The sequence below is a fragment of the Puma concolor genome, chromosome A3 (assembly GCF_028749965.1).
Source record: "Puma concolor isolate L17-30 chromosome A3, mPumCon1.1.hap2, whole genome shotgun sequence".
Lineage (NCBI taxonomy): Eukaryota > Metazoa > Chordata > Mammalia > Carnivora > Felidae > Puma > Puma concolor.
In genome coordinates this window covers 119,731,799-119,742,110 of record NC_141669.1, presented here as the reverse complement: position 1 = coordinate 119,742,110, position 10,312 = coordinate 119,731,799, and positions in this window count along the sequence as shown.

Here is a 10,312-nt window from a genome sequence, read left to right as displayed (position 1 = left end):
CGGCAGGTTTCGCTAGAAGTATCTGTTGAGGCCTGGCTGGGTGGCTCAGGTGGTTAAACATCCGACTCTTGATTTCGGCTCAGGCCACGATCTCGCGGTTTGTGGGTTCAAGCCCCAAATCGGGCTCTGTGCCGACAGCGAGGATCCTGCTTGGGATTCTCTCTCTGCCTCTCTCTGCCCCTCCCTCCCCCCGCCAAATAAATAAATAAACTTAAAAAAATTATCTGTTGAACTAAAAAAAAAAATTAAAGCCTTTGTGCAGATAACAAAACTATAACTCTGTGACATAATTCGTTGGAATCCTAGATCTCCAGGGCTCAAAGGGGGCTCAGAAACCAGCCAGCCAACCTCCTTCCTCATTCTGAAGGAGGAAACTGAGGTCCAGAGACAGGGAAGGTCTTCTTGGGCTCAGGATGAGTGAGAGCAGAGAGCTGAGAAGCTAGGCCACTGGTGTGACCGTCCACCTGCCACTCTCCGTCTGTCATAAAAGCCCCACCTGCCTTCTATCACCATCTAAACTTCCCCACTGGTACTTTATGAATGTCAGCAGATCACTTCCATCAGCCCCAAGCCCTTGGCACAAAGACTCTGGAAGGCGCTGGGAAGGCCTCTTCTCTGGTAACTTCTTTTCTTAGCTTTGGAACTCCTTAGAGATGCACAGCCAGTCCTGAGGACAGCCATTTCACCCCAAATGAACCACATGTCCTGCTCTTAAAGACTCTCCCTCTGGGTTCCTCCCGGGAAAACCGAGACCATTTGAACCATCCAGGACCTGAGATGTTCTGGGCCAATTCCAGAAGGGGAAACGGAGGCCAGAGTAGACCCGAGACTTTCCCAAGGTCACACAGGGAAGCAGTGGCAGGGCTGGGACCAGACCTCGGGCCTCCTCACTCTCCGGCCCATGCTCCCGTCTCCACAGCGAGCTACAAGTAGCCAGACAGGATTAACTTGAAGTCACCTGCAGGCTCTGAACTCAGGCCTACACATGCTTCTTGGAACAAGGGTTCCTTTTCAGACCGTGGTTGGCTTTGCAGAGTCCTGTCACAGGTCCTCAGCAGAGAAGAACTCTCTGCTTGCCAAAGTGGCCAACTGGCATTCTAAAACCAACAGACACTCTAAAACAAGATGCTATTGCAAACGCGCTGGTATGGCAGAAACCAAACGCACCGCTACCGAAAGAGATTTCCGACCGGTATTCAAATTAGCTGCCACCCTTCAAAAAAATGGGGAGATTTTTACGTGCAAATCCAGGGTTCCACCTTTTCTTAGAAAAATCAGACAATCTGGCCGTACTGGCTCTGCCTCCCGGCATGTTGACACTTAGCTGAACGGCGCATTGCCGAGTGCCTGCCCACAGCTGGCCAAATTGCTTCAGTTCCACTGCATCCCCGGCCTGGAAAGCATTTGAGTTTACAGCCTTTATGCTACTGGGTTTGAGAACCCTCTCTCCACATATTGCCCACGTTAAGTGGTCACATAGGCACCGTTTGTTGCCTTCAGGGACAGACGGTGCACTACCAGTCCGTTCCATGGCTGGTCAAAGAGCTCTGGGGAGGAGGGAGAGCTTGATTTGAACCATGGTTTATCTGAATCCGTGTATAACAGGCCATGATATAATTTAATACCACAGCCTAATAAACGTGTGCGTGCCTCATAACCAGGATTCTCCATGCTTGTTTTGGCTGGGGCAGACAAGAAAGCCACTCCTAGGAATAACTTCACAGACTTCCGGCCATTGAAAGGAAGCCCAGATGCCATCGGATTATGGGCAAACTAGGGGCCGGGTCTGGATGTCCCTTTTGAAGTTTCAAGGGCAGCCACAGGCAATATCAAAAGAGGGTTTGGAGGTCCACCTTTGGGCTCCTGAGCAATGACAGCTCTTAGACAAACTGACTTTCTATGACCTTGCCAAGAGCTGTCACCACCACCCATGTTTCACAATCCTTGGGAAGGTGGGGGGGGGCTGGTTCAGCAATGGCAGGCTGCTGAGCATTTCATTAGGAAGCGGCCCAGGGAATCTGGGCAGACGCTCTTTATAGAGTTCTTGGCAAGCTTCACGTTTTGGAACTTTACAATAGCAATGTCTTTTTGTTCCTACCACACTTATCAGTGTGTTAGATCTCAAAACCAACAGAAATTCTAGAGTCCAGGACCATGAGATCTGGGAGGGGCCGTGTATGTTTCACATCGTCCAATTCTCTACCCTCATTGAGAATCTCCCTACAGAGCCCCAGACAAGATGGGTCAGCCAACCTTGGTGGGGCAACCAGTCTTCCTGAGGATGGGTCAGAAGTCGTCTCCACTGAAACTTCCGCCTCTTGTCCTCAGTTTTACCCTCAAAGTAAGAGCCATTTTTTTTTATTTATTTAAATTTTTTTTTCAACTTTTTATTTATTTTTTTGGGGACAGAGAGAGACAGAGCATGAATGGGGGAGGGGCAGAGAGAGACGGAGACACAGAATCGGAAACAGGCTCCAGGCTCTGAGCCATCAGCCCAGAGCCCGACGCGGGGCTCGAACTCACGGAACGCGAGATCGTGACCCGGCTGAAGTCGGACGCTTAACCGACTGCGCCACCCAGGCGCCCCAATAAGAGCCATTTTTATGCCTATATTCATCTACGGCCTCCAAGTCCCACCATACTTGCCCTCTCCTTGTCCACAAGCCCTCTCCTTGACCCATTCCTTCCTGGGAGGCCTTGATGTTGAGGCCTGTCCACCCTCCTACCATTGGCCAGAGTCCCCCCCGCCCCCGCCTTAGCATCTTTTCACAACAGCTGTGACTTTAAGAGGGCACAGTTCCTGTTCCAGGACCTCCAGAGAAGAAAGGCTGGGTCCAGCTGTGCCACATCCCTGGCTCACATGCCCAGAGTTTGGACAGACTGTTTCATATCAGCAAACGGGTTTTATTTATTTAACACGCGTGTAGCTCAGTTTACTCTAGCAATATTGATTCATTAAATCCCCATAAATTTCTGAGACCGAGTCTGTGACCATCCATAGTACGCAGATGATGAAATCAAGATGCAGAGAAGTGAAATCACTTGGCCAAAGTGCCAGTTAAGTGGGGATACTGGGCCTCGAACTCAGACCACTGGGGTCTGGAGCTGGTCCTCACAGCCATCCCGTGCTGCCTTCCACACAGTTGTTCGTGTTGAACATGGGAATGAAGGCCTCCGGGGAGAACCGAAAATAGCGTCTTCCTAATAAGTCAGACTCCCCCTGAGATGTGAAGTGACGTGTCTAAAGTCACTCCATTCTGCAGTGATGGAGTTGGGATTCCAACTGGGTTCCAAATTCAGGGCTTTGCTCTAGCCCAGAGCATGCTGAGTGGACAAATCGGGTTGAACTGAAGTGGAATCTGCCGAGGTAGCAATACTACATAGAACCTAGTGAGGGAGGTCAAATGCATTCTAACCCGGGTTTGAGTCCACATACATATCCGAGAGGCCACAATTACTCAGTGAGCCCCTGGGCCGGGGAGAGGAGAAATACCCACCGTAGGTATCCGGCATTTTGAAGAATTACATGTTAGGAAATATAGGGAGACCTCATTAATTCATAACCCAACAATCCAGAAGTCATCATGGTCTAGGGCAGACTGAAGTATGCATTACATTAGTCCAGAGATGGGATAAGGACCTTTCACAGGCTGTGCTGGGCATAATCACCTTGTTTGGAAATATCCTTCCCTCCCCAAAGGGCTTGCTGCATACATCTTTATTCTGCTCAAGCATGTGCATCGTAGGGCAGGCACCGGGCTGCTATCTGTTCCCCGTGGTAGGACACAGGGTCCTCTGCCTAGGAGGGAGCATAAGAGGGATACATACAGACCATTCCCGTGTTGGCTGTGGGATGAGGGGTGTGGGCCATGAGGGACTGATGCTCACTGTTGAAGCTGATCTTGTCTGTGTCTTCCCTCTCTGAGTAAATGAGTCATTCCATCCAGTACCTGTGTGAGTTGCGTCTCTCTTGGTGACCTTGATACCTGAAACCATGAACTTTAAATATCTCACTCTCTGCCTTTTGGGGTGTTTAGGCTATTTACAGTGTGTGATTACTGGTAAAATTACTGATAATTGAATAATTAAAAAAAATTTTGTAATGTTTATTTTTGAGAGAGAGAGAGAGACAGAATGTGAGTGGGGGAGGAGCAGAGAGAGAAGGAGACACAGAATCTGAAGCAGGCTCCAGGCTCTGAGCTGTCAGCACAGAGCTCCACGTGGGGCTCGAACTCACGGATGGTGAGATCACGACCTGAGCCAAAGTTGGACACTTAACCGACTGAGCCACCCAGGCGTCCCTCATAATTAAATAATTTTTACGATTGCATCGCGTCTCCTTTGTTGCCTTATTAGCTACCACTCTTTTCGTTATTTTGGTCGTTGATTTAGACTTTTCAGTGTACAACTTTACCTATCACATTCTACCTTCAAGTGACATTATAACACTTCACAAATACAATAAGATCCTTATAATAATATACTTCCGTTTCTCCCCCTGCTGATCTTCTGCCAGTGTCGTCATACATTTTGCTTTTTTGCATGTTATAAGCCCCAAATACACTATTATTTCTGTTTAGACAATTATCTTTTAACAATATTTAGATAATAAGAAAAAATGATACACTTCCTCATGTAGTATCCAGTGTTCTTTCCTTTCTGGAGATCCAGATTTCCATCTGATATCATTTTTCTTCTGTCTGAAGTTGTCCAGTTCTTTGGTGATTAATTCTTTCAGTTTTTGTTGCTTGGAAAAAGTTTTCGTTTCACCTTTATTATTTTATTTATTTATCTATTTATTGTTATTTATTTTTTTTAAACTTTTTAAATGTTTATTTATTTTGAAAGAGAAACCAGGGGAGGGGCAGACAGGGGGAGTAAGAGAATCCCAAGCAGGCTCAGAACTCTCAGTGCAGAGCCCAACATGGGGCTCCCAGACTCCTGAACTGTGAGATCATGACCTGAGCTGAAATCAACAGTCGGGCACTTAACCGACTGAGCCACCCAGGTGCCCCAAATGTTTATTCATTTTTGAGAGAGAGAGAGAATGTGAGCAGGAGAGGGGCAGAGAGAGAGAGAGAGAGAGAGAGGGAGACACAGAATCTGAAGCAGGCTCCAGGCTCTGAGCTGTCAGCACAGAGCCCAACTCAAGGCTCAAACTTCTGAAGCAGGAGATCGTGACCTGAGCCAAAGTCGGACGCTTAACTGACTGAGCCACCCAGGCGCCCCTCACCTTTATTTTTCAAAGACATTTTTGCTAAATACAGAATTCTAGATTGATAGGAGCTTCCCACACCACTCCCTTCTCCTCCAGCACTTTATTTTTTAAAAAAATTTTTTTTTTCAACGTTTATTTATTTTTGGGACAGAGAGAGACAGAGCATGAATGGGGGAGGGGCAGAGAGAGCGGGAGACACAGAATCGGAAACGGGCTCCAGGCTCCGAGCCATCAGCCCAGAGCCTGACGCGGGGCTCGAACTCACGGACCGCGAGATCGTGACCTGGCTGAAGTCGGACGCTCAACCGACTGCGCCACCCAGGCGCCCCTCCTCCAGCACTTTAAAAATGTCATGGCCATTCTTTTCTGGCTTGCATGGTGTCTGATGAGAAGTCCGCCGTCATCCTGATGTTTGTGACTCTATGTGTTTCTTTTTACTCATTATCACTGGTTCAGCAACTTGATTATGATGTGTGTTACCATGTGCAGCTCTTTCAGGGTTATTTTTCTTGAGGTACTGAGCTCCTTGGATCTATGGTTTTATAGATTTCATCATATTTGAGGAATGGCCATCATTCCTTCAAGTATATTTCTCTTTCCCTTTTTCCTTTCCTACCGGTATGTATTTTTGACAGTTGGTGTTGTCCCACAGGCTGCTCTGTTCATTTCTTTTCTGGCATTTTCTCTCCGTGCTTCGTTTTGAATAATTTCTAGTTCTGTGCCTTCAATTTCACTCATCTTTTCTTTCTTTTTTTTTTTTTAATTTTTTTTTTCAACGTTTATTTATTTTTGGGACAGAGAGAGACAGAGCATGAACGGGGGAGGGGCAGAGAGAGAGGGAGACACAGAATCGGAAACAGGCTCCAGGCTCCGAGCCATCAGGCCAGAGCCTGACGCGGGGCTCGAACTCCCGGACCGTGAGATCGTGACCTGGCTGAAGTCGGACACTTAACCGACTGCGCCACCCAGGCGCCCCGACTCATCTTTTCTTCTGCAGTGTCCACTCTGCTGTTAGATCCCATTCCATTTATTTTAGTTTCAGATATCGTATTTTTCATCTCTCGAAATTTGATTTGGATTTTAGGAATATGTATTCTATTTTTTTCCTCATTATGTTCATATTTTCCTTTATATCCTTGAGTAGTTACCATACTAATAGCAGCTATTTAAGGTCTTTGTAAACTAATTCCATCACCTGTGCCATTCTGGATCTATTGACTTATTTTTCTTCCAACTCTGGTCATCTTTTTTTCTACTTCTTTACAGGTCTGATCATTTTTCTTTTTCTTTTCTTCCTTGCTTCCTTCCTTCCTCCCTCCCTTTTTCTTTCTTTCTTTCTTTCTTTCTTTCTTTCTTTCTTTCTTTCTTTCTTTCTTTCTTTCTTTCTTTCTGTCTCTGTCTCTCTTTCTCTCCCTCTCTCTCTCTTCTTTCTTTTTTGGAAGCCAAAGATTAAACTTTACTCTGTTGAGTGCTAGGGTTTGTTCTATTTCTTTAAATATAGCTGGACTTTGTTTGGCCAAGCAGTTAAGTTACAGACCAGTTTGAAGTTTACTACCAAGCTTTACTTATGGCTGGCTGAAAGCAACCTTTACTCTAGTAATAATTTAGCCCAACTACAAAGGCATGACCTTTCTGAGGATTCTATCCATTGCTCTGTGTATTACAAGGCCTCTCTACTTTGGCTAGCAGAAACTTCACCTATCCGCAGACCTGTGTGAACCTCAGGAATTATTGGGGCTACTGCTTTCTGTTTGTTCTTTCCTTGGTCTCACTGAGTTTCATCCCACACATGTCCTCTGCAGATTTTCTGCACTCAGTCTCCGTGCAGCTGCCCCGTTAGCTCTCCGTGCAAATTGTAGCCGCCTCAACCTTCCTGAACTCTGATGTCTATCTCCTCAAGTCAGTGATACAGTGGGCCTCTGGCTCCCCATCTGTGCACTGCAGATTGGAAGCACCCTCAGTGAGTAAGATGTGGCAGTCTCCTCTCCCTATCTGTTCCCTTTCTCCAGGGACTCGTAGTCCTGTGCTTCCTGATGTCCAGTGTTTGAAAACACTTGTTTTACATATCTACTTTTCCAGTTGTTTAGGGTGGAGGGAAATTCCCATAGCACTTAATCCTTCATAGGTGGAACTGAAAATCTCTACTCGAGTTGTTTTCACTATTGGGTTAAACCTCAAAATATCATTTATCGTCTCATAGATGGTGACTTCACTGAAGGCTGTTAGAGACCTTTAAGAAAATTGTACTTGGGGGCGCCTGGGTGGCGCAGTCGGTTAAGCGTCCGACTTCAGCCAGGTCACGATCTCGCGGTCCGTGAGTTCGAGCCCCGCGTCGGGCTCTGGGCTGATGGCTCAGAGCCTGGAGCCTGTTTCCGATTCTGTGTCTCCCTCTCTCTCTGCCCCTCCCCCGTTCATGCTCTGTCTTTCTCTGTCCCAAAAATAAATAAACGTTGAAAAAAAAAGAAAATTGTACTTGGAGTAAATTCATGAGTATTCTTGAGCTTTACAACTCTATCAGAATGCCAGGTCTGTCAAGATTTTATGAAAAGCTGAGCTGGGAACCTGATCTTTGAGGTTAAGGCGAATTGATCGAGATACAACCCATTACTGAAGTTAACTCAAAACGGATCAAAGACCTATATATAAGAGCTAAAAGTATAAAATCCTAGAAGGAAATACAGCAGTAAATCTTCATGACCTTAGATTTATCAACGTTTACTTAGATGTGACATCAAAAGAAAATGGAATTCACCAAAATTTAAAACTTTTGTATATTAAAGGACACTATCAAGAGAGCAAAAAGACACCTATGGGAGAAAATATTTGTGCATCATGTATCTGATAAGGGTCTGATATCTAGAATATGTAAAGAACTCTTCAACCCAACAACAGAGACAAGCCAATTCAAAAAATGGGCAAAGGGGCAACAGGCACGTGGAAAGATGCTCACTGCCATTAGCCGGTAGGAAAACGCAAGTCACTTCATACCCACTAAGATGGCTACTACTATGGGTTGAATTGTGTCCCCTCTCAAAAAAAGATAAGTTGAAATTCTGAGCTCCAGTATCTGGGAATGTGACCTTATTTAAAAATTAGGTCTTTGCAGGTTTAATCAAGTTAAGATGAGGTCATCAGGGTGGGCCCTAAAAAGAGGTATATTTGGACAAAGATATAGGGGGAGGATAGCCATGTGAAGACAGAGGCAGAGATAAAGGTTAGTTGCCACAAGCTAAGGAATGCTTGGGGCTACCAGAAGCTGGAAGAGGCAAGGAAGGAGCCTCTCTTAGGGGATTTGGATGGAGCATGGCCCTGCAAACATCTTGATTTTGGGTTTCTAGCTTCCACAATTGTGAGACAATGCATTTGTTGTTTTAAGCCACCTGGTTTGTGGTACACCCAGGACTCAAATACAGCTATGATTTTTTAAAATGGAAAGTAGTGTTGGCGAGCGTAATGATTAATTTTATGTGTCAACTGGGCGAGGCCACAAAGCCCAGATATTTGGTCAAGCATTATTCTGGATATTTCTTTAAAGGTGTTTTAAGGATGAGATTCAACATTTAAATCGATGGACTTTTGAGTAGATCAGGTAACCCTTTATGTAGGTGGGCCTCATCCAACCAGTAAATAAATAATATTTAATAAATGAAACACACTGACATCCCCCTTGAGCAAGAAATGCTGTCAGCAGACTGTCTTTGGATGCCGGTGCCACTCTTTCTTGGGTCCCCAACTGCTGGCCTATCCTACAGATTTTGGACTTACTAAGCCCCCACAGTTGCATGAACCCACTCCTTAAAATTTCTCTCCCTCTATACACACACCTCCAGCTCTTTGCTTTCTCCTCCTCAGCACTACACCTGCTTGGGGCCACCCCTTGCCTCTTGGCCAGGATCTGAGATGACCCCATGCCAGTTCACTTACATACAGCCCACGTCTGGTCCTTGGGAGACAGACACGCATCCCTCGCCCTGACAAACTCTAGGAGTAGAGGCTGCACTCAACTCAGCCACCTCTCCCTGGCTCCATCATCAAAGCACTTTGCTTCTAGCATCCCATCCTTTAGGTTTTTTCCAGGTAGGGGTCTGTCCTGGGTACTGGATTGTCACCCCAGAGGGGACATGTGTTAAGCTCCACAGAAGCCCAGCTCCCTAGCCTGAAGGCAAGGAGCAGGTGGCATCCACTAACTCTCCCTTGGGGGACTCAAAACACACCAATGACCCTCTTCAAAGAAATCTGTACCCCACATTGTCTTCCTTCAACTCTGAACTCCTGACTCTCTTATACCCTCCACGAGGGTGAGAAAGTTTAAGTGGGCTACCATCTCCGTTGTAAATAGAGCGTATGGTCCAGGCATGTGGTATCTATTGCTGCCTCCCCCGAAACACCTGAACATCTTGTTACATGTGCACTGAAATACCTACATTCATTATTGAATATAGTAACACCTACCATCGAGTCCCTAGTTTATTCCAGACATGGCCCTAGGCCCTTTTAAAAAACACCTCCTTCAAAGTTATTCATTGGTATGTTTGTAACCACTTTACCACTTTTATAACTAAGACTTCATACGGATAACTGGCACTTAAAAACCAAACGAGTGTATGGTGTGGGTGTTTTAGTAAGATTCTCGGTAGAAAGAAAGACTCTGAAAGCTTGGGCATATGGAACTTCAGATCGGGAAAGGACTTCAGCGGTTCGTCAACCTCATTCATTTCCTTTGAGAAGCAGCCGAGGCACCTAAAGGCTGAGGGACTTGCCCAAGGTCATCACAGCGAGGGGAGGTGAGAGGTAGGCCATCACTTACAGTAGCTGCCTCTTATTTGTGAAAAATACTGAATCCTGATCCATACTGCTAATTTTAGTGTTTATCCAACCAGTGGCAGAAATGAAATTTTAATGCCAAATAACTATTTCAGAGTCAAAAAAACTGAACCAACTGGGCTTTCAACACTACATAAAGCTATATGAATCCCAATCTACTGTACAGGAGAATAATGGGTTCTTAATTGAATCTGTGCCTTAAAGTGGAAGAATGATTTTTAAATGAAAAACCCCATGGAGGTGGCGAGGAGAAATGAGTTTAGCCAGATG